Source organism: Aptenodytes patagonicus, chromosome 7 (genome assembly GCF_965638725.1).
Source record: "Aptenodytes patagonicus chromosome 7, bAptPat1.pri.cur, whole genome shotgun sequence".
Lineage (NCBI taxonomy): Eukaryota > Metazoa > Chordata > Aves > Sphenisciformes > Spheniscidae > Aptenodytes > Aptenodytes patagonicus.
The window spans coordinates 71,537,182-71,543,181 of NC_134955.1; positions in this window are offsets into that span (position 1 = coordinate 71,537,182).

Genomic DNA, 6,000 nt, shown 5'->3' on the forward strand with positions numbered 1-6,000 from the left:
TTAGAAGGGAATCAGGTTGACAACAGTGAGGATTGGCATGGTTATTTCGAGTTATGCGTAAAAGAAAATAGGGATTTTCACAGAGATGCCCAAACTCTGTTGTTGTCCCACCCTATGCACAATACTTGGAGCTATTCGGGTCTGTTGTCCAGGCAGGACTGGTGAATCAGAGGTGATATGTAAGAAAAAAACCATATTAAGTAGCAGCAACAAAAGTCCAAAGTCTGAAGCCCTGCTTCCAGCATTTCTTTTGATTTGTGGTTCAGAGCATGCCATTGTCTTTGTCCTATGAAAAGTTCAGGACACGAATCTTTCTCGGTATTGAGTTGGTGGAGAGTGAAGCAAAGGTCCCTCTACGAGGCCCTGTGTCCCAAGGGTGCCTGAGCCTGGGCCTTTTGGGGCAAAGAAAGTGCAGGTTTCTCTTTGTGGGGGTTTGGTAATCTTTTTTTAAACAAGAGCTGAAAATCACCACAGGATCATAGTTTGATATGGTTTAAGGCATTTTTTCCATGACTTGGGCAAAAGGCTTCAGGAAGCTGCTCCTATTAACAGTCGCTCTGCACTCTGCTCCCTGCTCCCTGCAAGGACTGAGTAATAGAAATTACAATACATGAAAAAACATGGCAATAAACATAAGAGGCTGAAATGTGCAGTCCTGATATCCATCAGCCACCGGAGCCTGCCTGCCAGCAGCAGTGTGCACGCCTGCTGCAGCGAGGCTGACCATCCCGCAGAGTCGCAGAGCAGCTCTGTGCTCAGGTCCAGAGCACAAACCTCACCTCCTTAGTTCAGCCAGACGTTTTTTATTTCCTCATTTATCATTTAGTCTCCGAGAAGAATGCAGTCATGGAGTGGTCAAAGCTATTTACCAATTCAAGCTGAATTCAGCAAATAGCTTCAGCCATGCAAAACATGAACATGAATCCTGGACATGAGAATGCAGCTCAGTTTGTCATTTCTAGGATTAACTATTTTGATTATTTGTAAGATTTTTGAGCAATCATTTTGACATAATTCATTACACGGTAGGAGAGTTCTTCCCCCTTCATACCCCAATGGCTAGAGATGAGAAAAAATCCATCCCTGACAAATTAGAATTTCTCTCTTCAAATTGTTCCCATTTGCCTGTAGTAAAGGAGCATTTGAAGGGCTTCACCAGCTGGGTGTACGCTGAGCATCATTCCTCGGGCACCCGCTGGGGAGGTGGGAAGAGGAGCACCTGAGTGTAGCTGGGCAGGGATTAAGGCCCTTTCCCGGGAGATCAAAAATTCATCTTCAGAAGTCCTGCCCTGGAGATTGGGCTGTGGGTGCCCCTGTTGTGGGTCGGACTTGCTCTTACCCTGAGCATGTTGCATTGCCTTTTCCTATTGCATTTGATGTCTCACACAAACACACACACACGAAGAAGAATGGCAGGGAAGCTGAAGCAAGGGAAATTGTTGCCTTTATTCACATATTTGAGTGCCTAAGATCTGATCCAATCTTCTCACAGGCTTCTCCCACGTGAGACGCTACTGAGCTGTGCCAGAGGCTGGAATTACCTTTCCTTCATTAAGCCTGTGCCTGGGACGGGGCCTTTCACCCATGCCTGGAGGTGACTCCAGGTTTGGGAGCAGATGCCGTGCTGTGCCGTGGGCATCCCCGGTGCTTCCCCCAGCAGAGGTGGGTTGCAGCCGGTTGACGGTGCTGGTGGCCGTGGGGGTGAGCAGAGGGGCTGGGTACATTTCCCAGAGGCTTGTTCTTCGGCTGGTTAACCTATCCTTCCTCCACACCATGGGTAATATGTCTTTACACGAGCCACTTGTTTCACAGACAAGCCTTATATGAACAGTAAAAGACCCTGGAGACCTGTGGTATACACCCAGGCTGCTGGTTTAATTTTCACCTGCCAAGCAGGAGAATAGACAGGTAAATATTTACACACAGCAAAATTCTCTTGCACTGAACTATTCCAGGAATTCAAAGCCCAGGAGGGCACTGCTGCCGGCAGAGTCAATGCTCTTTACCTCTTAACCAGGGCATTAAGCTGTAGTTAGCGATCCTCAGCGATCAACGCAAGAGAAAGATGGAGAGGCACGGCAAGCAGGGTTTGACAAGAGCCTTCTGCTGGGCTTGCTTTCTGCTGAAGCACATCCATCCTCCTTTATGGCCCTCTACATAACTTTATGCCACCAGGGTAGAATGAAATCTCTTACAGAAGCACGGCAGAGAATGTTTCTTTCCCTTTGCACTAGAGCATCTGAAGACATTAATATTACTCAGATTTGTAGTCGACCGAAACTTTGGAAACGTTTGGTTTTAGAGTTGAAATTCTTCCCTGTGCGAAGGACCCAGGCAGGGATCGTTCACCAGCTCTATCTGGTATAAGCCCTTAAATCCAATTTGAATTTGTGCCAGATGAATCTCTCAGCTCTCAGCCTGATACGTCCCCAAATGCTATTAACCTTCCTGTGAATAGCGCACTGGCACTAAGCCCTTCTGCCTCGCTTGTGTTCACAAGTTACTCGGAGTCTCCTGGAAAGTGAAGGGTTGTTTTTATTCCTGAAAGCTCAGGCTTTTGGAGTCACGTTATTGCCTGAGCCTCTGTTTCTGGACAGAGAAAAGTCGGCAACTGGAAACTGTATTCATCAGAAGAGGAAGAAAACAGATAAAAGGGAATACATGCATACTTTTTGTTAAATCTCTTTAGCTTTATACCAATCTTAGGGCTTTTTATGGGGAGGGAATGCATGCTCCTCGAGCACACGGTGTTTTCTGTAAGAATTAAGACGTTTCCCCTAATTTTTGTCTGTTCAAAAACAGACACTTGATTGCTGATAGGACAGTATTCACCATCATCCCTGGGTGGTGCGAACCCCAGGGGGTGCCTGCATCGCTGCTGGGTGCCAGCCCAGAGGAGATGGGCAAAAAGGCCCAGCCAAGGCCTCAGCTGTAACTTCACGCTGGAAAGGCACAGGGGCCTCAGTTTTAGAGCAGGATTTCCTTTTTCCAATGGGTTAAACCCTCAGGAAGCAGTCAGCAATTAAACGGAGACACAGGCACACTGAGGCATGATGTACATTCATCTGCCTGCAGAGCACTTTCCTAGGCTGCTCCACAAGGCTGAAGACCTTGCAGATCAGAGCTTTTTGCCATTCAGTTCAGCAAAAAGATTTAAGTAAAACAAGAGAGCATTGCCTCAGATACCTTAAGATAATGATTCTCTATGACAAAGTGCTAAATATATTCCATTTGTGCTTTATATTGCCATTAATAAGCATGTGAGATTAAGGAAACGTGCTCACTGGTGAGGAGCAGCCTGGTAAGTGCATGCTTAAGCAACATCTGCACATGGAAGTGCTACATCAAGGCACAGTTACTTTATCTTTGTGTGCAAGTGGGGATTTTATATGTATAGATAAAAGTGAAATAAAGTTTGGGAAACCTATTCACATCACTGGTAGGAGAATTTCACTCTGAAAAGCTATGTGCAATGAATCCCTTTGACCCTCTGAGCAGAGCACCGAACCACATGGACATTCTCTGGAGAGCAGCAGGTCAGAGGAGGCTGCAATTGCAGCTCCATGCGGGCAGGGGTGCAGAGTCACGGGCTCAGCAACCCACTCATTCCCCTTAAATACTCTCACTTTAGCAGGTATTTGAGCCCAAGAAGAAGCCTACGTGAAACTGATGAAGAAAAAATGAAAACACTTGAAAATGCTATTTTGAGGCTTGTGGAACTTGAATAAATGAGCATATTAACTATCCAATTATCTATGGCATTTTGAATATTTTATCATTCAGCCCACTCCTTCCTCTTTGCTATGACAACATCCCTTTGCAGGAGCTGAATGATCTTTCAGAAAGATGCTGGAAGTCCTCCTCTCCAGGCTGCATTTTCCAGGCACTTTCATGAACTCCCAGATGCGGTGTCCAGGCAGCAGCTAAATGAAGGTCATTCTTTTCCTTGAGTTGCCTTCACAATTTTATATCTTAGGGTTGCTTTAATGTCTGTTTTACTAGTTTCCAATAACTACTACCTTTTCTTTCTTGTGATCTGTAAGCTGGAAAGAAATATGTACTGTTCTTAGTTTGTTTTAGTGGTGTGTACAGGTGGGTGAGTTCTGCCAAAAAGTTATTGTGGGTTACGGTAAGTTAAAGGTTTCTTTATGTTCAGTTTTCAGAGAAGTCTTCACCTCTAAAGATCTCCTGATCCTATATTAAAGTATGTTCCTATCAAGGTCAATTTTCAAAAGATTTATGTTATCAAAGTACAACTATCAAGCACAAGATGTGGGATTCATCTGATCAAAAGCAGATGTTTACATATATGGATATATTATATCATATATATATATATATATCATACCCTGTCGTCTACATTTCCATTAGAATCATCAGAATGAGAAATCCCATCACAAAATGCTTCTCATCCCAACATAGACAGTGGAAGTAGAAGAGCACTTTAAACATGTTTTCTCTCCACTGACTAAAGAGAGAATTGAGGCTGACAAGATGACTCTCTGAGGACAATTTTACATTGGATTTAAGCATTTAATTGTAGTATCTTCAGCCACAAAGAGTTAATTATCAACCTGTGTTAAAACCATCCCCTCGTCAGCTGTTGGCCAAAACCCACAGGAGGTGGGGTTCAAGCAGCTACAAACCCTGTTACATGGCTTTGAGGGAGCCTGTTTTGCAGGCTTGCAGAGGTGGGTGCTGTTTCTTCTCAATAGGAGAAGCTATTCCTGGTAAGCAGAATAGCTAAGCTACAGGGCTGCCCTGGGTAATGTTATAGGCATTCTGGAAGTTTATTTTAGCTGTCTCTAAATTCAGTTTGAAGATGTAAAGGCTGCTGGTGAGATGTTATCTATAGGGATTTCTGATGGTGGAAATGAGCTGGATTTTCATTTCTCTGTGGGTCTTTCTGAGGAGTCCCCACCTGCACTCTCAGCCTGTGCCAGCCCAGATGTCAGGCTGGCAGGGGGGATCAGGTTGGCGGTGGTGCTGGGCATGGGTGACCTGTCACCCTCCTCCACCCACGTTTGTCCTTAGCAAGTAGAACAAAAGCTGGGGAGTATTTATGCTGAACCAACAGCTGTCATGCTTCTCCTCCCTTGGCTCTCATTACCTCCAGAAATTTATAGAACAAACCTAGAGAGGCTGCTGTCCTCCTGTGTTTTAAATCTCCTTCTCTTTCACTCATTACTTGAGGTTTTTCCAGTGCTGTTAGTGCTATCTTTAGTTTGGACTGTTGGACTGGCTGTAAAATGATTTGTAACTGTATTTGGGATCAAACCTGTCTTCTTTTAAGGTAGGCAGCCCTGGGGATGCTTAGGGAGGCATACTGTTACCCAGCAGAACTATTCAGCTATTGCAGGTTCTACTGATGTGCTCCTGATGCCCGCATTATCTGAGTGGTGAAGACACCTTAGGAATAGGTGCCGTAGATGCCCTAAGGGAGCAGGCATCTCCCCCTGCCATGTTTGAAATGCAGAGCTCTAATGAGCTCTGTGTTCTCCCTTGTTCAAAGTGAGCCCCAATGTCCTTGTTCCACTAACATCTACTTTAATTAGCTCATTCATTTTCCAAGCATTTGCATAGGGGATGATTGAGGAATTAGGATAAGTAATTTTATGAATTTTGCTATGAATAGTAAATGCTGTTCCTATTAGAATGGATAGTTAATAAAACGTTTTTATTTCTTATTTTATGCTCGCGCTCTATTTTCAAATAAAGCAATGAAAAACAGTCAGACAAACTAATACTTACTTTCAAAATGGGAAAATACTGTTCAATCTCTAATCAAAGAAGCTGTGACAAAGCGGTTATTGCATGGGTGAGTCAAGTTGTTCAAGTGAAAGTGAAAATAAGATCAAAATTAGGAAATAATATCCCAATTCATTTTTGGTAGGATGCTTTAATTACCGAAAGCAGGGGCAAGAGTTTTGAGGTATATAGAAATTAATTTGTTAGTTAAATTATCATATATCCAGTAAAAGATGAGGACAAAAGGGAACA